The following is a 27,403-nucleotide window of genomic DNA, read 5'->3' as shown; positions in this document are numbered from 1 at the left end:
AACTGTGAGTTCATGTACTTTTGTGGATCACAAAACATTATATGTTCCTATAAAATTTCTTGGCTTTTAAATCCCTGTGAATAGAATGTTGTAGAGCTGACAGTTCACAGCTGTTTGTATCCATAGCTTGTCTGCACCCATTCTCAAGTGCTAGATTGGTGTCACGGAGGTTATTGTGGCAGACATGTTGGGCACATTAATATCTGTGTTTCAAAAATTGCATTGTGTCTGCGCATGGAGGAAAAAAAAAACTATCCTTTATTACTGGTTTTGCTGGAATTGATTTTTCTCTCCCTGTAACTTGGCAGTTACATTGATGGAACATGTGGCTTGCTGCCATTTTACTTCTGTTGAGGGCTTTATTTCTGATGTCCATGAAATAGGAAGACAGACAAGCATAAATTTACCTTTGAAGCTGCCTGGTGTGAAAGTTTGGCAATGGCAGTTAGGAAAGAACGCAGCTTTCTAGTTACCGCCTGGTCGCAGGTCAGGGAAGAAAAGCAGTGCTTATGATTTTCACTTTTCAGAGGGGGAAAATGAAAGTGCAAACTGACGTGACCTGACGTGACCTGACTGGGAAGGCTGACTGATTCCAAGTTTCTATCTGTGGTAATGGGGCCAATAATCTGCGCTACCTGACTCTTAGGGAAGATAAACAAGGTCATTTTACAAAGTTACAGTTACATAGTGCTTCTTAGCAGTAATCTATCATCAAAATATTTAGAGGCATTACACAGGCATCGCCTGTTGCTTCAGGAGGGGTCTAGAGCCAGTGCTTTGCAACCAAGGGTGATTTCCCCTGCACAGGGGCCATTTGGCTGCCCCGTGAGACATCTTTGGCTGTTGTGACTTGGGGATGGGTGCTACTGGTACCTAGGAAGTAGAAGCCAAGGATGACACTAAACATCCTTTAGTGACTGGGACAGTGTTCCAGAAGAATTATCTAGCCCAATATGTCAATAGTGCTGATGTCAAGCAACCCTGGCTATTATAGAATGCTGTGGCTGGTAGAAGGGTTCATATTAAAACTATTTGTATTGGTGATCTGACAAGTGGTTCATAATGATACCTAGATCTTATTCTAAGCAGATAGAACTTTAGGGAAAGAAAAATATAGAATTGTTTTGTAACCAAATTGCAAATAGAATTTCTTCACTCAAATCTAAGGGCTTCATCTCCCTCTGCCCTGGACAATAAGATGTGGTCACACACTACTGGAGGCAGGTAGAAGGAAAGGGGCCCCTGGGGAATTTGAATAATAAGCATGGCACCTTCTTGGCTTTTTTGGTTTAAAAGATGTTGACCTGAAAGTCAGAAGTATGTCTACACAGAAAACTTTCTGAAGAATTTTCTTTCCCTTGAACCCCCAGAATACATACACTAATCAAAGACACTTTAAGGAAGGGAAGAAGGGAAAGAGAAGTAGAGAGGAAAGAGTCAGATGTCAAACTGGAAAATCTGTGTCTGTCTCTATCTACCTCTTCAAGTTGGGTGCTGGGTTATGGAGTGTATGATACTAGGTGGCTTGTCTAAGTTCTGGATGTGAGCAGAGTGTGTGTCTTATGTTGAAGGCAAGCAAGACTTGTAGAGAAGGCTTTTCATTCTACCATGTAGGAGAAGAGGCAGTATGTTCTGTGAAAGCTGTGAAGGGCCAGAAACAACTGTCTGACTTTCTTGTGGGTTCATATAGTGAGGGAGGATTTCAGAGGTTTCTGGCTGTGGACGTGTGCTGGGGGAGAATCCAGGGTCCTTTAAGAGATCTCAGGGTTACATCGCTGGAAGACTGCAGCGTGCACTGGGATCAGACCAAGACTCAGTTAAGTCCTGGGCACATTGTTGGTGCTAGAGAGTTGAGTGGAAGCTGAGTCAACACTCATAGAATGTCCAGGAGCCATTGGAGTGAGACCTGATCTCAGCTGTGCTGAGCCCCAGATGAACAATTCACTTCTGAAACTTGAGGCCTGTTAGAGGCCCAGGACCCACAGACTGAGTGAGCATGCAACTTGGCCATCTCGTTCCCAGCCCCCTGGGGTGGTGTGTCTGTGTCTTCAGAGCTTAGAATCAAGGAGGGATGTCATAGTGGAAGTGTGAATTAACTAAGGCACATGCCCTCAGTTCTCCTGATGGCATTTACCCTGTTGCTCTCTGAGCTCACTGTCAGCGCAGCAGGTAAGAGCAGGAAGACAAAAAATAATCCTGGTGTTAACTGCATTTACGGCTGAAGCGTCTGAGAAATTCCCGAATTTATGACAGTCTATGGAAGTTATTAGATTGAGCCATACAGTCTAAAATTAAACCAAATTGCAGAAAATAAACAATGCATTTGACATATGTTAGTTTGTAGACTGAAATTCTTACCAATTTAGCTATATCTATGGAAAAAGTACAGACATTATGAAGTGTAGTGTCTCTTATGCAATCTCCATAGACTATCTAGGGGCCATGTTAGAATTCTGTCAGAAGATACACAGTTAGATTCCCATGGAACAACATAGCTAAGGCTTTAAGAGTAGATTGAATTACTTTTTCTCTCCAGAGAATCTCTATTTTGATCTTTTCAACTATAAAGATGGGTGCTAAATCTCCAGAAATTCATGTTACAAAAACATTAATTTTTAAATATAATTATACTAGGAGAATCCTTTTTATGGTATATGACATCTTTTTATGATCTTTTTATGGTATATTTCAGAGCTAATTTGGTTTAGTCCACATACTACTGACCAAAGCAGTCTGGAAGTGAAGACAATGTTAGCCACTTATCTAGGCTGCTTTGGGGGCAGCCGCTTCTGGTTATTAACTTTCATTTTAAAAGGAAGATTTTGGTTAGGTAACTTCTCTAGAGCTTAGAGCAGTCAATGCCCTTAGAATTTTTTGAGAAATTATATATAGATATTTATTCTTAAAACCCTAATGCTTGGCTACTTCTTCTTTGTTGAAGATTACCTCTTACTGAAAGGTATTACTTGATAGGCAATTGCTTGTTGACACTTAGTCAGATGTTCCATGCAGTGGAATTGCATTATCACAAGAAATTCCAGATAAATTACATAATTAATATGCCTAGCAAGTTAGAAATTTTGGTCCAGAATAAACACTAGAAATAAATACTAGTGATTAAATAAACACCCTATATCAAAAGCAGTCATCTTCTCTTGCATTCATAATTATGGCTGCCCTTGATTTAGTGCCTTTATAAGTCAGGTCTAGAATGAGACATTTTACATCATTTAATCTCTACAACAGTCATTTTGGAAGAAATTATTATCTCCATTATAGTGATTAAGAAATTGTGGTTTAGATAGTTTAAGTAACATGGTTACAAACCTTGTAGTCTGTTTCCAGAATGTTTCTTCCCCACTACAATGTCTAGTTTCATACTAATTAATTGATACTACTAGTTAATATTTTTAGTTTCATACTATAGATGGAATTACACTATACCCTTCTAGGTGAACCATATGAAAGTGCTGGCTTTTGATCTTTATTTGTACTTAAAACAGCAATTTCATATGTTTAATCTTAATATAATACAGTATGCAGCGACTCAGCTTGGTCATGATTGTGAGTTTGAGCATTATAGGAGTCTATAGACTAGTTTTGATCCATTATGCTATCCACATCTCAGACTGCACTGCTAATCTATAATCTTGAATAGAGTGAGGTATTTGAAGAGCAAAGCATACATCATTTTGAATCTATCACCCCAGGAGAAAAGACATCAAAGCTGCCCTGGCGTGGTGGAGACAAACAGACACATAATCAAAAGCCTGGATTCTGGTCTCAGCTCTGCCACTTACTGATTGTGATCTTTGGTAAGTTGTAGCCACCCCATGTCTCAGCTATTTTCTCTGTGAAATAAGGCCAATCATAACTACCTCACAGAATTGTGGGGATCAAATAATTTAATCAAAAACTCATCACTTGTCTACTATGCCTAGGCATTATGATGAGCTTTTGGCATAAACAGATCAATAAAATCTTTACTCTGTCTTTATCCTGAGAGAGCTCATTGTCTTAAGAGAGATGTGAGAAATAAATAAATGCAGAGTGATGTTGAAAGTGCTAAAATAAAGGGATATACAAACTGTGACAGTAACAGCAAAAAGGAAATGTAACACTCATTCACTAGAGAAAAATCTCAAGAGCAGGAAGCTCATGTGTCTTGGTTATACTCCCATAAACCCTTATTAAACATTGGTTGAATGAATAAATGGTTCATGGGGTTAAGGAATAAAATCGCACTTTCTTTGCCTCTTCCACTTCCTCACTGACCTCTCACTGCTTAAATGATGTCAGCCTGGCTTGTGTCTCTACTCTCTTTTTGCAATTGCTTCTTCTTTTTTCTTTTTCTTTCTAATTCAACAAAGAAGAAAAATAAGTTCCTAATATGATTTTAAGCCATCAAGACTAGGAAATATTTCAAATGCACAGCAGATGAAACAATCAACTGAACAAAAAGGCAACCTACAAGATTGTTTACAAGATTTGTGAACAATAGACCTGATAAAGGGTTAATATCCAAAATACACAAGAACTCCAGCAACTCAGTAGTAAAAACCAAATAACCCAATTAAAGAATGTGCAAAGGACCTGAATATATATTTTTCCGAAGAAGACACACAGATGACCAAAGGTACATGAAATGAGCTCACCATCACTGATCACCAGGGGAATGCATACCAAACCATAATAAGATATCATCTAATACCTGTTAGATTGGCTATTACCAAAAAGACAAAAGATAACAAGTGTTGGTGATGGTGTTGAAAAAAAGGAACCTTTATGCACTATTAATGGGAATGTGAATTGGTACAGCCATTAAGGAAACAGTATGGAGGTGCCTTAAAAAATTAAAAAGAAAAATACCTTATGAACCAGCCATCTCAGTTCTGGGTATACATTAGAAGGAAATGGCATTAGGATCTCGAAGAGATACTAGCACTCTTGTGTCCATTGCAGCATCATGCACAATAGCCAAGAAACAGAAACAACCTTAATGTCTGTTGATGGTTGAATGGATAAAGACAATGTTATATATATATATACATATATAGACAACACACACACACTGGAATGTTATTCAGCCTTAAAAAAGAAGGAAATACTGCCATTCATGACAACATGGATAGACCTATTAGATCATGCTAAATGAAATAAATCAGACAGAAAGACAAACACTGTATGATCTCACTTTTATGTGAAACCAGTGGCTTCTTAACCGTTCAGTTAATGGGCCCTGATGGTCTCTCTATTATGTGCCCCTTCCGTTGTGTCTGCTGTGTCTGATTCCTCTTTCTCAGAAACCCTCATGTCCTCTCACTTTTTTGATATGATGTTTCTAAGTTCTCTCCTTGTCTGCCTCTGATAGTTTCTTGTCTTCTTCTTGGGATTTTTTTCTCAGATCACAAACTCTGATGGTCCTTCAGGGAACATCTTTCTCTTTTTGGATAGTACTTCCACTCTTGCTTTTAACTGTTGATGGTAATTCTTAAGTCTTATTTCCCAGATATAATTTTCCTTTGAGAGTTAGACTTTAAACTTCCAACTATCTACCTGTCATCTGCAAATGAAAATTCCTTTGGCACATAAAACTCAAAATGCTCAAAATAGGAGTCATCATCTCATCTCCCAAACATTTCCTCTCTTTTCTGGTGCTGTTAGCTTCTAGTTCATGGCACTATCATTCACCTTGTCACTCATGGGAGACTTTGTTGCTGCTGCTTTCTTCTTCCTCATTTACTCTGAATGGGATTGCCAGTATTTGGTTTTTCTCCTATTCCTGCATAAGGAAGATCACACTTCCCAAACCCTTTGCAATCAGTCAGGTCCTGTGACTAATTCTGGTCAGGTAACTGTAACCCAATGTGATCGATCAGGTCAAAGCCAGTGTCTGAATCTCCAGGTTTTTTTCCTTTTCTGTAATGACCAAGAAGCTCTTTTTCTCAGATGGTGCTGCTATGAGATTGTAGAATCTTCATCAACTGGATCCCTGAGTGTTTCTATGGAGCAGAATCCCTCCCTGCATCAATTTATGATGGACATTTAGAGTAAAAAGAATATAAACCTATGTTGTGGTAAGTGATTGAGGTTTTGGAGTATGTTTCTGATGCAAAATGACCTAGCTCTCCCACTGAAGCATTTACTTCATTTAGTACATAAAGGCTTCTTTCGATTTTCCCTTTATCCTGTCCCTATTATCTTCTAAATCATGATTGCTTTCCTGAATGGCTTCCACAGCCTCCTAGTTTGGTTAACTATATATTCAAATTTTATGCTTTCAAATTCATCTATACATCTACCAGAGTGTTTAATTTAAAATACAAATATGACAATGTCACTCCCAGCTTGAATCTTTTAATGATCCCTCATTAGCTATAACAGTAATTTTTAAACTTTGTTCCCTGGAATATTTAATAGGTGTTCTGGAAAAAAAAACAAAACACCTAAAGACCAATATCCTTTGACATTAAAATTATGCAGCAATGCACACTATCTTGGAGGTTTATAAGTGCACATCAGTGGGATATTAAAATAACGTGTAGTAAAGAAATTAGTATAGCTTTAAAAAAATTGTCCTTCCCCCAATTATTGGACCTCTAGCCATTTTTAGAAGAATGACTTTAACATCAGAATTGTCTAAGCTCTTTCCCTGGCCTCAAGAGAGTGACTTTATGGTCACCGTCTGTCTTTATTTCCACCTTCTTTACCTACTACCTTCTGCTTCAGTTTATGCTTCAGTAACATCAAATGTGTACAGATCCTGGATACACTGCATGAAGGAAATTAGCTTTTAGCAGTGCCATTTACTTCAACTGGAATCTCATGACCTCAACTCCATGCCAGTCACTCACAAAACTTATGGTTCTAGACTATATAGATCATAAGGTTGTAGACCAGTTTTTAGACTGAGTTCAGCTGATGTTTGTGCATAAGGCTACAGTTTAAGACCTAAAAGTAAGGGTCCTTACTGCACTTACTCCTTCATGCACTGCCTTGACATCTGTTGAAATCAGGAGGGTTGCCAGTTCCCCTCTCTACTCTGCTTCCATGGGTAAGGCCTCTGGACAAATAAGTCTCTTTATCAAGAACAGGTTCTGATTATCCCCCAGTAATAGGTTTCAGTTCCCTTCTAGCCTCTGGAATTATTCACATAGGCCAATCATATCCACCCTACTGCCTTCCCTGTGGAAACCAGAGGACACCTCACCCCCTCAATACTACAAAGCCTGCTTCCCAGAGCCTCTGATTGTTCACTCAGTTCCTGAGTACTACCCTCCTGTATCCTTGCATGGCATATTGGGTCCTCCCTTATGTGACTAATAGACTGCTGTTGATGTCTTCTCTCCACTGTCAGGTGTCAGATGTTCAACCATTCCCATAACCCCGGGGTAGGAATGCTTCTCTTGCCAACAGAATAAATAGGAACCAATTAAAACAGAGATCTTCCTAAACACCTTGCTTTACAGTTCCCCTAGTTCAAACTGACCCCAGAAGCACTTTGTATGTATATTTCCCTGTGCTTGCCACATTTTATTGTAATGATGTCTTTTACCAGTCTCATGTATTATATTATATTATATTATATTAACTATATTTACTATATTATATTTATTATATTATATTATTTTATATTCTCCTTGATGTCAGACATCAAGCCTTGTTTACCCAGTGCTTTGCACATTGTTGCCACAATACAACTTGTGAATCTGATGGAAATATGAAGTCATGTGTCTTATCAAACACATTTATAAGTTATAGCTCAAGGCTCCACAGGGTTGGCATTGTCCCTATTCTAGAGATAAGGAACTTGAGCCTTAACTGAGCAATTTGCCTGAAAACCACACAACATGTTAAAAGGCAGAGCTGGACCTTGAACCCAGGTATCTCTTAAGACTGTCATTTCTATGTAGACAGATGTACTGCTCTCAGTCCTTGAGTCTGTGATGTGCCAAATAACTTGGTCATGTAAAAGTGAAACCCACACACATGTGACTTTCCCTTTGTCCCCAAATAGGTGAGTGGAATCCAACACTGGGCAGAAGAGGTACCAGTACCTCCCATTCCAAAGACAACCACAGACAGGAGGAACTATGTAACCCTTCCTGGGTGTACTGAGAGGCAGCAGACTGTCATCTCCATCATCATTCCCCACCAGCCCACATAAAAAGAATGGAAAGAAGAAGTGAGAAGAGGGGGTATGGAGAGAGGGGTTAAGAGGAAAGGACAGACTGAGAAGATTGTTAGGGTGCGAACTGTTGGCTAGTGGAGAATGTTGTGGCTTTTTCCTCACCTCTCCAAGGGCAGAAAAAGGTAAACCACTTCAAGATTGGGAACACTTGCAAGGAAGGGACACTGCACCTTATTCCTGCGCTGACTGTTTACTTGGGCACAGACCTGCTGATGTGCCCCTGTGCCTGCAGAGAACAGGATGCGACATTGCTATTAAAGACAGAAAGAAAGAATGGTAGCAGAGGAGCACCTTTTTTTCATTTTCAGGCAAGATTAGGTTTCTAGAGGCCCAAGTTATGGGTCAGGACACTGCGTGTATGCATGGGGATGTGCAGGGAGGGTGGTGGTTGGGGAAGCCCCACACCTCCCCAGAGTTCACCCAGGTACCCGAAGAGAGAGGCAGTCTTCTGATGCCTGCCATGCAGAGGGCATGTTTGGTCAGACTGGGTTAGCGGAGAAGCATCGGCATCCGGCAGTCACTCAGCCATTAAGCAAGGACTATTTTCTGTATGTACATTTCTCCTCCCAATAGACAGCCTCAGAGGGGAAGGCAGGATGACTGAACAGACTTTACCCCTATCCCTGGTACTCCATTTCCTTCAACTACAGGGTGGGGAAGAGTGTGGGTGGGAAGAGTTTGGTATTTTTAACAGAATTGAGGGTTTTTTTTTTTTTTTTTGGCAGATAACTGAAAGTGGTCAGAAAGTCATGGAACTGGGTTAACACATTTGGCAAGGCTAGGAAAGAGCAGTTCATCAGCACGTTGGGTGCCAGGATTGGAGACAAAAGTGAAAGTTCTCCCTGTTCGTATCCAACACGTTCTGACTGAATCTAAGCAGTCACCTGGGCAGACTGTTAGGGGGATAGCCGCCACTGCTGCACACGAGGGAGTCAATTCACTCAGTGGAATGTGGAAGACAATTTTGTCTACTCTTAGGCGGACACTTACGAAGTTGTTCCTGTCACTAACTGCGATCCATTTATAAGCAGCAGGGTGGTGTCCCTAGGATGTCAAACCCAAGAATTTAGAGGCAACTACTTGCTTCTACTGGGAGGGAGACGCTGCAGCGTCAAGCAGCCAAGACTGCCCTCCCTCTCTAACGTCCGGAGGTCACCACCCTGGAATGCACACCCACCTGCGTGTCATCTGGTGCACACAGCTTCTTCCCAGACGATGTATGTCTATGTTTAAATTAGATTTTTTGCCCTCTGTTTCTTTTAGTTTGAACTGTAACATGCAGTAAAAAAGGAAAACAGATGGCAAAGATGAAGTCACAGAATAAGCCTCTTTTTTGGGTGTGTTCATGATCAGTCATCCTTCTTGTGATGAAAAATAAGCATTTTCTTACTGCCATTTCTTTGGACTGCTGATATCTTCACTTGTGAATGTTACTGTGTTTTCATGACGCCAATCGGGGCCCTGGTTTAGGAGGGGGGCAAGTTTAGGCCAGAAGAGGTTCTGGGTAGACAAAGTATATCAGAACTGGAAGGGAACCTGGAAGTTGACTCTCACTTTGCCAAGCGGAAACTAAGGCCCCAAGAGAGCCTTGGGAGCATGGCAGTTCTTACACCCTTCAGTTACAGGGTGTGTATTCATTAACTCATATTTAGGCTACACATAGACACAAGCTGGGGTTGAGATGCTTATCATGGGGCACATTTTGGGGTGTCAGAAAGAGCACTTAAGGCTTGTGGGTGGTAGGAGTGGCATGACAGGGTTTGGAGCTGCCACTCCCAGAACACTGCCCACCCCCCCGATGCACACACATAACCATGGCTGACCACCTAGGGCTCTAGGGTGCTAGTTAAGAAAACAACCTTACCTGGTGTGACAGAGACTGCTCAAAGGAAATGAGCTGCTGCCTATTTTCTTTTCCCCCACTTCGTATGAGCTAGAATGTGGATATGAACAGCCAGCTTTGACCACATGGACAAGGGCAATAGCTTAGGGCTGGCTCAGTCAAAAGATGAGAGAAACCTGGGTCTCTGGACATCTTTTTGGAGCAGAGCCACTTACCCTGGCCTGTCTACCTACTTCTGGACTGTTATACAAGAGAGAAATAAGTATCTTGTTTGAGCTAGTGAATTGTGGGGTTTGTTTGTTTTTGCCTACCTATCAAATACAGCAACATAACAAGATGCACACTGAAGAGATTAAGACTGAAGACAGGTGGGAAATACAAAGAGCTGCTTGGTGGGACAGCAAAGGGGCTAGCTGGAAAGAAGAGCCCATGAGAAGAGTTCTAGGAAACATATATTTAGTTGATTAGACTTTTCCTGCCTTCCCTGACTCTGTTCAGGTGGAAGGTGACTTATCATTTCCCCTTTGGGGATAGTTTAAGGTCTCTCCAAGCAGATAAGAGAAGTACAGTGAAGTGATCCCTTTTCTGTCAGGTTGAGAAACCTGCCTCCTTAGAACTGCCTTACATAGGTAAAATCAGCTCTGACTTCAGCTGTAAATTATTTATTGAGCTTCTATTTTATGTCAGTCCCTTGGGTGGTACGCTAATGTGGGATATAAAGACACGGTAGCTCCCTAAATGCACATATAGTCTAAGTAGGGAAACCTGACCTATATTTAGAGACCTATATACACTGCAATACAGCAAGTGACAAATTCACAGGTAAACTGTAAGGTCTCTAGGGGATAGTGCTTGAAATGAATTTTGAGTGGCAGGGTAATAATAATGGCAATACCTACTAATTATTTAGCGCATGACATATGCCAGCAGTATTGGATAAGCAGAAAGGAAGATAAAAGACATTTCAAATAAGGAAACATTGAAGCTTGGAAGGAAGGAAGTCAGAACATGTGTGGCAAGTATGTCCAGGTTTTGCTGAAGGAAGACCTAATGCAATATTACTGGAATTGGTAGATACGACACAACCTTGGTACCCCAGGTTTAATGCTACAACCTGATGTAACAAAATCTCTGAAAACACTTTAGTAGTCTAAGAAGCAGTAGAAATTGAAACTTGATAGCACATGAAATCAGTTAGGTAAATTATGAAGCATAGGACACAGCATCATTTTTCCACAATGGTGTAAACCTTATGATATTTGATCATGTTAGAAACTAAAGTCAAAGGAAAATTATGAGTTTCCATCTCATGAAAGAGTCCACCCTTGCCATATAATGCTATTGAAGAATACAAGGAGAAAATGCTTTTGGGAAGTGGGGGTGATGTTGAAGGATTTCCCCTTCCCACCATATGCTATTCCTCTAGTGCTAGACCTCTCACTACAGAGAGGTGGTGGATGAAAACATATTACCACTTGGAGCCAGACTGTGGATCTTAAATGGTTGAATTTGTCCCATGGACAATAAGAAGCAATTGAAGCTTTTAAAATCAGTGGGTAGCATAATGAGAATGTCTTTATAGGTAAATTAATCTGGTTGCAGGGCTTAGAATAGATGTGTGGAGGGCAAACCTGGAGGAAAAGATGCTAGTTAAAATGTTTTTTTTTTTTGGAAAAAAAATTCATGCTGATGTAATTTGAGGGCCATTATGAAACATTCTGCTACCTGGGAGAGAGACAATTCATTTTCTGGCAGAGATCAGTTATGGGAATTCACCTGCTTGTACACTGATATTGGGAAAAGAGCTCAATATCCAGAGAAGTTTGGATGGAGGAGAAGTCAGACACATTCTTGATGGAACAGTGGCTTTGCTAGCCCTGGAGGTATGTCAAAATGGGGATGCGTGGGAAGCCTAAGGCAGTAAGAGGGCACTGAGGGCAAGGGTGAAGAATGCAGAAGTGACATTTGCCTGATGTACTTTTACTTGCTGTGTCAATCAGGGTCCCAGAGGAAACAGATGGCAATATCAACGTTGAGGAAATAATAAAAGGGCTATGTACAACCCTGAGAACAGAGCTAAGAGAAACCAACAAGGGATGGCTAAGGGCCAGTGACAGCTAGGCAGCCAGAACCAACCACTCTTAGGACTGAAGGATCAGAAGGAGAGAGCAGATTACCTATGCTCAGAACCCAGAGGGAGTAGCTGCAGGAGAAGGCTGTGGGGCTGGAGCTGTGCCTTAGAAAAGGAATGGAGTCAATCCACGGCAGTGAGGGAACTGCGGGAATAAATACCTTGACCTCACTCTCTTCTCATTGTCTGATATGCTGCCCATGTCTCCCATTGGTGAAGGTTGAGGGTAAGCAAGCCCATGGACATAGTCTGTAGAAATTCACCTCCCAGATCACAGAGCAAGTGGAGAAGGCTGGAGAGAGATGGGGGTGTGGAACAAAGGGAAGACATCTAACATGAATCTTCTTGGTATTGCTAATCACTAACACCCTGGGTGGGCAGAAATGATGCCTATCCGAAATACCTCTCCAATGGACCTTCTTTTAAAATGAAAGTTATCCCAGAAATGGTAGAATTAAATTAATTCAAACTAAGTGGTAATTAACTAATGAATGAGTAATAGATTAAACAGTAGGAGGAAATCAAAAAGGCAAACAAACACAATAGAATGTGTCTTTTGCAATTTTACTGGGGCTTGCCTTGCAACACCTCAACTGGCTGTTTCTTATTGTAAGCAGCTGTGCTGAGACTTAGAAGAAAATGATATTAAAAAAAATTATTTTAGATGAGAACTGGAAAGGCAGAAGGATGGCCAGGAACCAAGGATACATAGTCAAAGTGCAGTTTAGTAGGAGTTCATCTGTTTCCCCTCTTTGCCTGTTGTTTGTGTTCCCTTGTTACATCAAGAACATACACTTAGGTACAAACCAGCATCTCAAAATTATTTTAGAATTTCTTGTTGCCATGGTGGATGTTGACTACTTAATTTTTCCGTTTCTATTTTAGTTCGTTCTGCTTAATTCTTTAGGATTCTTGTTTTTCCCTTGTCTTCACTTTTTATTTCAAATTCTTTCTTCTATTCTATTTTAAGAAAAAAAGGAATTTTAAGCAGCGTTTAAAAGAATTTTATGCTCAGTTTCTAAGTATTGCTTTCAACTTGGATTTTCTTGCTGCAAGCTTTCATCATTCACGCCCTGCCTTTCATGTTTCCAGCTTTTTGTCCCACTGGTTCTAGCCCTTTTTTGTGTTTTAGTTACGCTCGTTTTATCTTTCATCTTTTATCTCTCTCATTTTCATGTTTTGGTGTTTTAAAAATCTCACTGGTTTTAGTTTTTCTTTTCTTCTGGTCTCTAGGTTTTATTTCTATTGAACTTGATAATTTTTAGACTAAAATTTTGCTTTATTATCTTTTATTTTTTTCTTAGTCTCAATTTTACACTTTGATTTGTCCTTTAAATTCCTTCTCTGCCTTTATTTTGTGCCTTTCTCGTCTCTCCTCCTCCTCCTTGCACTTCTTTGATTTCCTCCTACGTCTGTTTCTACGTGTACTTGTACTTCAACTACTTTTCTTCTATCGCTTTATTTTGTGATTTGCTTTTGTCCTTACAAGAAGGCAAGAAGCTTGGCAACATGAAGAAAACCCAGAAAATAAATTGAATAAATCGAATTTGGAGACCTTCCTCTTCTCATCTATCCCTGCAGCCACTTTCCTACTATCCCCTTAATGACCTCTCAGGTCACTGAAAGATACTCTCCAAATCCTCACTCCAGAATTCTCAAGAGCATCCCCCAAACCAGCCTCCTCTAGTGCCTCCTCTGTGGTTGAGGTCCTGGCTTAGTCTGCTCAGACTGCTCTAACTGAATACCATAGGCTGTGTGCCCTACAAACAACAGACATTCATCTCTCATAGTCATGGAGCTGGAAGTCCAAGACCAAGGTGCCCGCAGATGTGGAGTCTGGTGAGAGGCTGCTTCCTAGTTCCCAGACAGCCACTTCCTGGCTGTGTCTTCACCTGGCAGGTGCAAGGGAGTTCTCTGGGGTCTCTTTCATATGGACACTAATCTCGGTCTTGAGGGCAAAGCCCTTCCGACCTAATCATCTCCCAAAGGCTCACTTCTAAATACCATCACATTGGGGATTAGATTTCAATATGTGAATTTGGGATTGGGTCCACTGCAGTCCATTGCAGGTCCTAAGGATAAAGCTTCTATTATGTTGCTTTCCTAAGGTATGAAATTTGTGCTACATGATTTTAGACTGTATCTGTCTCTATGTCGCTAGTGATTTGATAAGAGTATCATTGGTGAGGAGCTGATTAATCTCTTTCCTCCCTTGATTTCAGGACAGTTGCTGAGGTTCCCAGCTCCTAAGATGGAATTTTCTTCTCTTGGGAAAGCCAGGCATGATTGATCCAAAGCTCTAGCTGTCCCTGTCAAGGTGGACACTGTTTCTCTTTTACAAACTTCTGTTTATTCTTTATAACCTACAGTGGTATTAGTCACCTTTGACACCCTAAGGGCCTTGATTGCCAGGTGGTCTGATGGAGTCATTAGAGAAGGTGCAGGATTGCTTCCCCGTGAGACAGTTTTCTCAACATGGACTTGTTAACCCAAGTAGAAGGTTATCCTCAATTCTATCCTTACCAAATGTTACTTTTAAATGGACAGAACCTGTTGTTCATTCTATTTCTATTCTAGATTGGTAACCTGGGGATGAGAATCATAGATTATATCATAATAAGCCCCTTTTTGCTTAATGACATCCTCAAAATGACCTGGGAAGGTGGTCTTATCTCCTCTTTTTAACCCTGGGATAACCATCCTGTAATCAGAGTGAGATTATAAAACAAAGAAGAATAAAATGGACAGATTTTCCTGCCTGGGATGTGCCCTTCCTTCTCCAATTACCAACACAGACTAACCTTGGCTGATCTTCAATCATATGTCATTGTATATGGTGGACCATGGTTTATGGTGTATGACCTAGCAGTCCAGAAGACAGGCTCTGGAGGAAGACTGAGTTTGAATCTCAACCCTGACACTCACTAGATTGTGCTATCATGAACAAGTTACTTAAACTCTGCCCCTACATCTTTATCTTTATAATGGATACAATAAGTTGGTTAAGTTATAAAGTGCTTGCCACCTTATCAGGCACACTAAAATTTCTCAATAAATGTAAATTACAAATATTATTTAAGACTCAGTTCAGGGATTTCTGCTTCTGAAATATTCCATGATTGAGTCCCATGGGTATATGTGTGTGTGTGTGTGTGTGTGTGTGTGCCTGTACCCTTGAACTTGAACACACACCTTCTTCTTTCAAACTGGTGCTCCATATACCTCTTCTGTGTACCATTTTGTGCATATCTCTTTGTGGTGTATCACAAAGTACTAGAGGTATCTACTTACAAGTACCTTTTCTGTTGTTAGTCAATGAACATCTTGAAGTCAGAGGTTATATCTTACTCACCTTTATCCTTTTATTCTCAACATCTAACATAATAGCTGGCATATAGTGTTTAATACATATTTAATAAAATATGATGAATAGTTGATGCTCAATGACTTATGTCTTAGGCTCCTTACAGGAAAGTTTCTCCATTTTACTTTTTATGCAATAGATGCAACCTAGAATCTCTCTCTATATATACCCTGTTCTGTCCTCTGAGTATTTAGATGGATAGGGCTTCTCTGTAGCTTGCCCAGATTAATGGATAACTATGTAAAATAAAAGAACTCTTTCAGGATACTAGAAAAGCTTATGATTGATTACAAACTACTCATTCCTTTGAAAATGTTCAAATATTACAATTCTTTGTGTGATCAATAGTCTGGAAATGAGGGCAGATTCTGAGATACTGTCGCGAGAGATTTACATTTTATGAGGTCATTTTCTTTATCCCATTATCTCTCTTTGTTCCTAGTTTAATTGTCTCTCCACTTCTAAGCCAATTTCTATAGAGTTGTCCACAATTCCTGCATTTTTTCACTGCCTATTCACCGCACCCTGTAAGATAAATTCTAGCTGGAATAAGCAGGCAAAGAGAGGCAACAAAGGGCCAGGTAATTTATTTAAATACCACCCCCGGGTGATGTTCTCGCGACCTGGGTACTACAAGCCGGAGAAGTCACGCCCAGTTAGGGAGGTGGGGCGCTTATAAGGAATTAGGAGGGGGAGGCGTGGGCAAACTATCTTAGGGGGTGTGGAGAGGTATGATTGGCTAAAGGTGTCATAATAGTCAACTAGAAACGTTTTTCTTCCAAGAGGGAGGAGGCTGACATCCGGGTCTTAGTTGGCACATCAGGATGGAATTCAGGGAGAGCTGTCCCCTTTCCATATACAGCACGGACTTTGGGGTCTGGTCTGTTCTCCCCCTTTGGCATCTCTCTGTTATGTTTGCATGTCCTTGTTTTTCCTTTCTCCAGCCTAACACACCCCAGTCTGACTTGCGGTTCCTTCACTCCCACACAGTTTATGCTAATTTGGCCATGACTCTCATTTTGCTGTATTCAATTTTTCAGTCCTCATTTTTCTTGACCTCTTGGCAGTATTTGACCCTGTCATCCTTGCCTTCCTTCTTGAAAGTCTACTCCATTTTCTTCCCTGACACCTTTTTTTTTCTGCTTGTGCTCCTACTTATCTGGAAGCTCTGTCTTATAATTCTTTGAGTCTTATCCTCTGCAGGGTCCTCGGCTTTCATCTCTTTTCATTCATTTTGTATTTTCTCCCTGGATGAGTCATACATACTTGTACAACTCTCTCTACCTTGGTATGTCCAGTTGTAGATATATGTGCAGCCTAGACCGCCCTTCTGAGCTTCAGACTTACAGTCTCACTGTGAACTTGACAAACTCAGTTGATGACTAAAGCCACCTGGAGGTCCAGATCCTCACCATGACCTGTGGATCTCCCACATCTAACTCTGTCGTTCACAGAGCTGCACTAGACAGACATTTGAGGGTCATCTTTGACATTTTCTTCACCTCCAATATCAAATTTGTCATCAATTAAAAATTTTTAACATGGTATCATCTTTTGAATCAGTTGTTTTCTTCATATCCACTGATATCATTGCATTCTTCATTTTTGGTGAATGCTACTATAGTATTTCCTGAACTGCTCTAGTTGTTGCCACTCTACCTTCCCTAACTTTTTTCCAGAGTGGCTACCAGGGCACCCATTTCACAGTGCAGATCTGTCATGTTAACGCCTGTCTAAATTCCCTGAATGCTTCCTCAACTCTCTCAGGACACAGACCAAAGCCCTTAACACTGGTCACGAGGACTGGAGTGGGACGTTTCTTTTCTTCAGCATTTTCTGGAGCAGACTTCCCTCAGTCCGATTCCAGACACTCTGGTTTCAGCTTTAGCTCCTCAAACACCCATATTTCTTTTTGCCATTGTTGTTTTGCATAAACTGCTACTCCTCCCTGAATCTGGAATGTTTTTTACCCCTTTGGCTAGTTGATTCTCAGTCTATAAGATAGTTTCATAGGCATGTTTTCATCTGGTCCCCAAGAGAAATTTCTTTTGATATTAAGGACACTGCTCCCCTGCCCCCTGGCTCCCAAGAAATTAATTGGAGTTTTCTTGATCTCCTTGTTTTATTCACTTTTTTACTTAAATTTTATAGACACAGTGAACCATGAAACAAACCATTTGCTTCTTGGCACTAACTTGAGTGTCTGCACTGTATAACAGTTACTGGTCTGGGCTCTAGGGCCAGATTAATTCGATTTGACCTCTGGCTCCTGTATTCACTAGCTGTTTGATCTTTGTCAAGTTGTTTAACATTTCTGAGACTTCATTTGACCATTTATAAAATAGAAATGATAATAATACTTATCCTCAGAGGGTTGTTGTGAGAAGTAAATGAGTTGACAAGTACAGAACATTTAGCATAGTGTCTGGTATATAAAAAACATTCAACAAAGACTGGTATTTTTATAATTATTTCCTATCTCATCACAGCTGGAACTGCCAGGGAGCTTCATGTGAAAGTGACTTTTGGGTCTTAACTGTATGAATTCTTGAATCAATGCTCCATTTTACTTTGAATGTAATAACACATAAGTATTTGAAGAATAGTTTTGATTATTCAAATTCAGATACTATAGAAATACAATTGATTCCCCATTGTAATGATAGACATTTTATATTAAAATAGGAGAGATGCTATTTGTAGTACTAATTATAAAGGCCTTATGATTTGCTTCATAGAACTATATGATCAAATCAATATCAGAAAGTATCTTTGAAAAAAGATTTCTTCTATATTCCCACCTGAACAGAAAATTACCAGACACCGTAATTGGAATCCAGGCACATTATATTATCAACATAGGCAGTGTCTTCCACACTTGTAATATGAAATTAACTATTTCCCAATATATTTTAGGGGATTTTATTCCATTTTTATTTTCTAACACAAAATAAACAGAAAAATTACAATCAACTCCAAATTACAGTACTCCGGTAAGCAATTGTTTTTTAAAAAGAACATATGGACAAAGAGTAAAGTTATTCCTCAGGTTTTAAATCCTAAAAATGATCATTCCACTCTCTGTACTCTTTGTATTTCAGAAAAAAATAATCTTCCTTATCCCACATCACAGATGTCTCCGTGGCTACAGACTCCACCAGCAGAATAACAAGAGGATTCTCAAGATTATGCTGCGTCTGTTCCTTTTTTTTTTTTTTTTTTTGTAAAGCTTTCCTTCAGAGAGTCTAAACAGCCAATGCCTTTATTGTACATCCTGTGATTATATTTGGACAAATTAGGTGATTCCCAACCTCCCTGCCAATGTTGGTCAATGTAACAGGTTTCCAGAGAGAAACAAAATAGAAATTCATCTTTACTTCATGTCTGATGCAGAAGGCACACAGAAACACAGATCATTATTTTGTTTAAAAAAAGAAATCACCATCTGCTTTGTGTAGGGAGAAATACTCAGGCGCAGCTAATTGTGGCAAGCTTTTTTAGGATCTTTTGACCTCAGACTACCCTCTGATTTTCTTTAAAGGGAATATGTAGATTTGGCTATTAACGGAAAAGCAGACTGGCAATAGAGGCACATTTTTGTCTGAAAATTTTAATAATGTAAAATTGGATTTAAGAGCTAGTTCTACAGAAAATGGTGTTAAAAACAAAGTAAACAGTAAGGGATTGAAAATCTTTGGATAATCCCCACAGTTCCCTGAAGGATTTAACTCAGTAGCTTCACTATTTATGAATTTGTATATTAATGGTGCCTTAATTTTACAGAGTGATTTCAGAGCAATTTCCTCACTTTGGGTCATGTTTTTTCAGCTCATAAAGTGCTCTCCAAGATCGTTAGGCATGTTGGGAAGCTGATTTAACTTTTAGGCCAATCAAGGACCATTGAGATGAAATGAACTAATGCATGTGCAAGTACTTTCAAAAGTACAAAGCACTTTACAAATGCAAAATGGTTTTGCTGCTATTAAATGACTCTTGGAAGAGTTAAGGTGGCTTTTCCAAACACTTACCCTTACTCGTGACCACTGAATTAATAAATCTCCAGATGAAAAAATGACAAATGTTTCCATTAAGATGTTCATTGCTAAAAGGTATACTTCAGACTTCACAGTGATGTCTGATCCCCTTGAGGTTTGAAACCTTTGCAAAAGCTATGAGATTATACACAAAAGCCATCAGTCCTTGAACAAGAAGAATATTTTGAGTAGCCATTTCACTGTGCCATAATGCAGTTTATTTTGCTTAATTCCCCCGATGGGTTTAAGGACTAGGAAACTGTAGTGCAGCTAGTTCTTGTGCTGCTTGTGGAAAACACAACCCAAAATTTCCATGTAGCTGAGCTTCATCATCCCTAAGCTGTTTAATTAGGATGTAGGAGACCTTGGCTACCAAAAATATTGTGGTTACCATTTTGATGGTGGCTATGGGCAGGACTGGTCTTCTAGAAACTAAGGGGGCCCCCAAACAAACTAAATATCACCCAAACTGAGAAAATCCCTGAGATTACATTTACATTAGGGCATTTTTCCAAAATGTTACATTGAAATTACTCCTGGAATTATGTTCTATAATTATAGGCTAAATTAGGTCCCCTCCAAAATGCATATGCTGCATGCTTAACCCTCAGTACCACAGAAAGTGATCATATTTGGAGAGAGGCTCTTTCAGAGGTAATTAAGTTAAAATGAAGTTAGTATGGATCCTAATCTAATAAGACTGATGCCCTTATAAAAAGAGGGAATATATCCAGACCCATAGGGTGAATTCTTTCTCCAGTGTATTTGAATTGCAGCATTGGGCCTCTGGATTGCTGTCCTCCTCTTCAGATTTCAGATTTGCCAGCCCTCACAATTTTGGAAGCCAATTCCTTAAAAATAAATCTCTGTATATGTACACACACAGTTCTTCTGCTTCTCTGGAGAGTCCTGATGAATGCAATAACCTATAGACATTTACACTCTGAAAGAATATGAATATACTCTAAAAGTATTATGCATTCAAATTTAGTGGCTCAATGAATAGGCTTTGGAGTCACACTGGTGGGTTCAATTATTGGCTCTGACACTTTCTAGCAATACATCTTTGAGCAAGCCACTTAACCTCTCAGTTTTGTTATCTGTAAGATGGGAATAACTGGACTGAGATGAGAATTTAAGGGGTAAAATGCTTTCAAAGCACCTAGCAGAGTGTTTTGACACATCATAAGTTCTTAAGAAATGCTAGTTATTATTATCATTATTGCTATTATTTGTGTATTGTTTCAGTCAGGATCCTTAGTTGTGGGCGGTAGCAATTGGCTAAGAGCACTTGAAATAGAATGGAATTTACCAGAAGGTGATAGGGAGCTCACAGATTCACTGAGAGTATCAGAGAATCAGGCTCCGAGGTCACAAATCAGGAACCATTGCCAGAATAGATTCTGTAAAACTGGTGCTGAGACCCCCCTGCTGCTGCCTGGAACCTCACTTGTATCATCAGCACGAGTGAGGCTGAGGAAAGACGGGGCCACTAGAACCGTTCCCACAGCTGTTGTTGTGGGGCTACTCTTGCCATGATCTGTATGTCACTAACTTCTGATATGATATTTACAATGAGTTTGAGTGAATGGTAGATCCTAGGTCTGTCTTATGCCCAGATGCAAGAGGTGCTGGGAAAGTAAGTGTCAGATATTTTCAGTTTTCATAGTGAGCGACAGGCTCTGCCTTATAAGATGGGGGAAGGGGTGCATAAGACATATATGAATGCTGGATTCAAAAGTGACCAATACTGACCACATGTATGAATGGATATGTAGAATCATCTGACCACTGTGACGGAAACTCTTCTCTTTCCGTCCAGTGTTCTAACCCTCTCTCATTTCCTTCTCAACCAGTGCTGTCTATAATAACTCCCAAACTCTAATCGTGAAACTGCTTATACTTTTTGTGTATGTTGAGTTTGGTTTAGGAAATTTGGTGTGACAAGTGTCAAGGGAAGGGTCTAACATTATTTCATTGGCTTTGAAGATATTTCATTACAATTGCTAGGGGAAAAAGGTCTCAAGAGAGACAATTATTGAGACACATGAATTTTGGAATCAGAAAGAAAAAGGCTCGCATTCTGCCTCTGTGATCAGCCTTGTAGTGTCCACCATGTAGCGTCTCTGCATCTCCACTTGTAAAACAGGAATAACAATAAATAGCTGACACCGAAGGAAGTTTGTGAGAACTGGACATGATGTGTGTCTTTAGTATGTGACTGGGCAACAATGGGACCTACTGTAGTCATTTCTCGGCCTGTGGGGGCATCAAAAAGACCATGGAAACAATATTTTAAATCTGACTTTATCAGATTTTTATCCACAGAATAACAACAAATAAATGTCAACTATTTTGAATAGTTCCTTTTTTTCTGGTGACATTAGTGCACATTACATAATGGAAACTTTCTGGATAACAGAACAAGTTTAAAGCAAAACTAAACTAGATGAACATCTTCCAAGGCATTTTTATTGAGGTTTCTGACCCATTCTCCTCTGTCAAATCAAATCAGCACTCTCACCACATAAAGAGCACAAAGGCCATGTAACTTAAGATGGATACTTTCCAACTTCTAATACAGCATTTTCCTGCTTCTCCTTTTGACTTCAGTGCAAATGTAGCTAGAGAGGGCACCACAGACAAGAATGAAGACTTGATTGGCCATAGTCAGTCAATAAATCTTTGTCTAAAACTTGCTCCATGGAAGACTGTTTAAAGACCAAATTTAAAGGAACAGAGGATATTCCTAGTAGCAAAATGACCTTCCTAAATACATGTGCTCGATGGTTTTCTTGAAAAAAATTTTTTGCATCCTGAAAATTAATGTAAACAAGACGTTTATTTACTTATTTCTTTATTGGAAGATTCATTTAATGAGTATTGTTAATTTCTACTATGAGCCAGTTACTGTGCTTGGTACCCAGGAAACAAAAAGGAGGAACAGAGTCAGGAGCTCTTTGTTCATGGTGTTCATAGACCAGCTAGGGAACCAGACTGTAATATTGTGATTTTATAAGAAATATATATTTGGTTATTCAGATGACTAACATATATTCCTCATACATATTTGGTGTTTGTCCATGGTCTTTGTTCCTGGCTCACAGCTCCCAAACCTTTGGATTTTAGTAAGCAATAGAGCATTGGGAACATCTTTTGCCATAATATTTGGTTTCTGTCCCAAGTTCCTGAAATTGCTTCAAAGTCATTAAGATGAAATGGGTGTCTTGTTATTCATAACAATTTCCTTGCCACTATAACTTGACTTATGTTAATGAGATGGTTTTTGGAAAGCACCTAAGGATGGGGGCTGATTGCCAGTAAAGCCAACCATGAATAGAAAGTTGGAACTTTTAGTCCCACCTCTCCACCTCTGGGGAGGGGAGAGAAGCTAGAGGTTGAATCTACTGCCAATGGCCAATGACTTAATCAATCATGCCTATGTAATTATGCTTCTATAACAACCCAAAAGGACTGGGTTGAGAGAGCTTCCAGACTGGTGAACACATGGAGATTCAGAGGGAGTGGCACACAGAGGGGGCATGGAAACTTCATACCGTTTCCACCTATACCTTGTCCTATGTCTCTCTTCCATCTGGCTGTTCCTGTGTTATATCCCTTTATAATAAACCTGTAATCTAGGAATCAAAATGTTTTTCTGAGTTCTGTGAGCTGCTTTAACAAATTAAAGTCAAGCTCAAGGGGGAGGCTAATCATAGGAAACTTCTATCTATAGCTGCTCAGTCAGAAGCATAGGTGATAACCTGGACTTTTGACTGTTATCTAAAGTGGGGTGGAGGAGTGGGGGACAGTTTTGTATGACTGAACCTTCATCTATGGGAGCTGAGGCTATCTCCAGGTAAACAGTGTCAGAATTGGTTTGAATTGCAGGACATCCAGCTGGTGTTGGAGAATTGCTATGATATGCACACATTCAGAGACATACACTGGAATTGGTGAGTGGAACCTTCTATAGACTTTAATCGAATTCCATTTCTTTTTGAAAGAAGTGCTCATTCATCCATTCAATTATTTATTCAACAATTATTGCATGCTTACTGGTGCCAAGCAAAGTGTTATAGGCTAATCCGTAAAGGTTTCATTCCTGGAATGCTGATTATGTGCCAGGCCTTGCACTGTTTGCTTTGCATGCACTTAATCCTCACAACAAACCGGTGAGGGTCACACTAGTGTATCGATGGGGAAACACAAGTTTAGAAGGGTTAAGTAACTTGTTAAAGGTGACATAACTAGTTAAGTGGGATAGCTGTCAACTCTGACTGTGGGCCCAAACTCAACCACTGCTGTACAGCATCTCAGGAGAAGTCCATCTTGTGACTTACACAGTTGATGAACCAAATGACTATATCAATTTAAGTGTACAGCAGGAGAATCATTGCTCCCTCAGGGCCTTTGATATATCTGCATTAATGTTGCTAATCATTTCTATAAATTAGGAAAACAGTAATTAAGCCTGCCAAGCTGAAAGCCAGGGACAGAATGGTTCTGTAATAGTTACAGCCACAGATAGGGAGGCAAAAGCCATAGAAAGCAATTTCTTGCCTTGCTAAATGACCCCAGGAAGTCTTCAGATCATACTGTTCCTCTTTTTTAGTTTCTGGAAAAGTAAACAATTCTATCCCCCACCTCCTAATTCTTTCTGAGATTGTTTTCAGTTGTGAAAACTCAGTCTTTTCATTCTGAAAGGATATGATCAAAGTTTGGAAAAGTAGAGTGGAAATATATAAGATGAGAGTGAACTTATTCACAGACACCTAGACAATCATGAACATGTTCCTTGAGTTTGAAGATGATATTGCTCTGCTACTAAATGCTGAACAAAAAGAAACTCTGGAAAGTAGAAAGCAGATAGACAGGTGGAAATTGTCCTAGCACATTGAAGAAAAACCAAAACCTAAACTGGCAATGGGAGAGAGCTAAGAAGCACCCACTTTTTATTTGGGAGTTTCAGAATATCTCAGCAATTGGGAGCACCAGGTACCTTTGGAAGTCAGGGTGATAAGCATTCAACAAAAGGGAATTTCTTAACCATGGTTCCTCCCCACAATGGAACATAATACAGCTATATAAAAAATGAGGAAAAGCTCTATGATAAGATATGAAGAAATGTGTTTGTTAGATATATTGCTAAGTGAAAAAACAAGGTGCAGAATGGTGTATATGGAATGTCACTTTTGTTTAGAAATGGGAAAAAAAAATTTGTACTTGCTTGTATTCATGTAAACAGACCCCAAAAGGCTAAATAAGAAAGTAATAACAGTGGTGAAGAAAAAGGATGAATATATAAGGAGTGTTGGGAAGTATGTAAGACTTCCCAATATTTAACTTTTATTGATTTTATTTTTTACCTATGTAAATGCATTACTATTAAAATAACTTCAAACATAAACTGGGGGGCTGAGCCAAGAAGGTGGCGTGAGTAGTTCAGTGGAAATATCCTCCCAAAAACATATATATTTATGAAAATACAATAAATACAACTATTCCTACAAGAGACACCAGTGGATACAGTACAATAGCCAGGCTACATCTACATCTGCGAGAACTCAGCATCACATGAAGGGGGTAAGATACAAGCTGCGGCCCAGTGGGACCCGAACACCACCCCCCCCCACCCCAGAACCCAGCAGGAAAAAAGGAGTCGGAACAGGGAGGGAGTGAAAGCCCAGGACTGCTAAACAGCCAGCTCTAGAAATCCGCACCTGGAGTGCAGACACACAGTGCATGGGGTGCTGGATATTAGAGAAACAGAAAAGCAAAACCTGTGGCAGGTCCCCACAACCAGTGCCCCTGAGACAAAAGAAAAGCAAGTGCTTTCTGCAAGTCTTAAAGAGACAGGGACCCCACAGTTGGACGAAGTCGTCCCGGCACACTTAGCCAGAAGCTGGGAGTCCCAGGGAACTTTAGGTGCCCTAACCCCTTGGGCAGCAGCACAGCTCTGAAGCCCCTCATGGCACTAAGCAGCCTGCCAGTTGTTCTCCCAACTGGCGAGGACCCCGACACACCGGCCCAGTAGTCAGAGAGTGGCAGTGCACGCCGGGGGCAGTAGTACCAGAGGGGCCTGGGAGAGGCCCATGTGAGCCTGCAGCAGTGGCGACCGAGTGGCCCAGGAGCAGCCCATGCATACTGGTGGAGGCGGTGCCAGAGGGGCCTGGGAGTTGTCCGCGGGAGCCGGCGGCGGTGGCGGAGGAGCAGCCCAGGACAAGCCGCGCTCCCAGCAGCCGACTGGAATCCCAGCCCAACACACAGATGCCCAGGCCAGACCCAAAGGCTGCTGCTGGCACACAGCTGCCTGGCAGGGGCGCCACTATCGCAGAGGAGCTCACCTGGCATGCCTGCCACTCCCAGCAGGGCTCTGCGTTGCTCTGACGGAGACCCCGCCCACAGCAGCTTAGGGGATTAACACTGTGGCTGCTCCAGGAGTGCGGGTAACTGACACAGGCAGCGGAGAAGGGCAAGGTGTCCAGCAAGCAGGAAAGGACTTTCTTCTCCCAGCTGACACACCCGCTACCTGCCTACAGCCACTGCTATCACTATGAAAAGGCAAAAAAATTTAGTCCAGTCCAAAATAGTCCAGACAACCCCTGAGAGAAGACCTTCAGAGACAGACCTAACCAGTCTCCCTGAAAAAGAATTCAAAATAAAAATCATAAACATGCTAATGGATCTGCAGAGAAATACGCAAGAGCTAAAGGAGCAAGTACAGAGGGAGACTACAGAAATAAAACAATCTCTGGAAGGACTTAAAAGCAGAATGGATGGGATGCAAGAGGCCATTAATGGAATAGAAACCAGAGAACAGGTACACATGAAGCTGATGCAGAGAGAGATAAAAGGATCTCCAGAAATGAAACAATATTAAGAGAACTGTGTGACCAATCCAAAAAGAACAATATCACATTATAGGGGTACCATAAGAAGAAGAAGAGAGAAAAAGGGATAGAAAGTGTCTGAAGAAATAATTGCTGAAAACTTCCCCAAACTGGGGGAGGAAATAGTTGCTCAGACTACGGAAGCACACAGAACTCCAGAGAGACAGGACCCAAAGAGGACAACACCAAGACACATAATAATTAAAATGGCAAAGATCAAGGACAAGGACAGAGTATTAAAGGCAGCCAGAGAGAGAAAAAAGGTCACCTACAAAGGAAAACCCATCAGGCTATCATCAGACTTCTCAACAGAAACCTTACAGGCCAGAAGACAATGGCATGATATATTTAATTCAATGAAACAGAAGGGCCTTGAATCAACAATACTGTATCCAGCACGATTATCATTTAAATATGAAGGAGGGATTAAACAATTCCCAGACGAGCAAAAGTTGAGGGAATTTGCCTCCCACAAACCACCTCTACAGGGTATTTTAGAGGGACTGCTCTAAATGGGAGCACTCGTAAAAAGAGTGCAGAACAAAACACCCAGCATAAGAAGAATGGAGGAGGAGGAATAAGAAGGGAGAGAAATAAAGAATTATCAGACGGTGTTTATAATAGCTCAATAAGCAAGTTAAGTTAGACAGTAAGGTAGTAAAGAAGCTAAACTTGAACCTTTGGTAACCACAAACTTAAAGCCTGCAATGGCAATAAGTACATATCTTTCCATAATGACCCTAAATGTAAATGGGCTGAATGAACCAATTAAAAGACACAGAGTAATAGAATGGATAAAAAAGCAAGACCCATCTATATGCTGCTTACAAGAGATTCGTCTCAAACCCAAAGACATGCACAGACTAAAAGTCAAGGGATGGAAAAATATATTTCATGCAAACCATGGGGAGAAAAAAGCAGGTGTTGCAGTACTAGTATCAGACAAA

General features: G+C 40.4%; 1 protein-coding gene and 1 long non-coding RNA gene across 2 annotated transcripts in view; one reads left to right on the top strand and one right to left on the bottom strand.

The window, feature by feature from the left end:
* The window catches only part of GABRB1 (gamma-aminobutyric acid type A receptor subunit beta1), a 353,576-nt gene that overhangs the window by 44,081 nt on the left and 282,092 nt on the right, over nucleotides 1–27,403 (bottom strand). The gene's annotated exons all lie outside the window — the stretch shown is intronic.
* On the top strand, nucleotides 5,735–9,330 carry LOC130683783 (uncharacterized). The gene is made up of 3 exons (XR_008997731.1): nucleotides 5,735–6,077; nucleotides 8,018–8,313; nucleotides 8,917–9,330. It is a non-coding gene; the product is annotated as an uncharacterized LOC130683783 (long non-coding RNA).

The sequence above is a fragment of the Manis pentadactyla genome, chromosome 5 (assembly GCF_030020395.1).
Source record: "Manis pentadactyla isolate mManPen7 chromosome 5, mManPen7.hap1, whole genome shotgun sequence".
NCBI classification, from domain to species: Eukaryota; Metazoa; Chordata; class Mammalia; order Pholidota; family Manidae; genus Manis; species Manis pentadactyla.
This window is presented reverse-complemented; position numbering and strand designations above follow the sequence as displayed.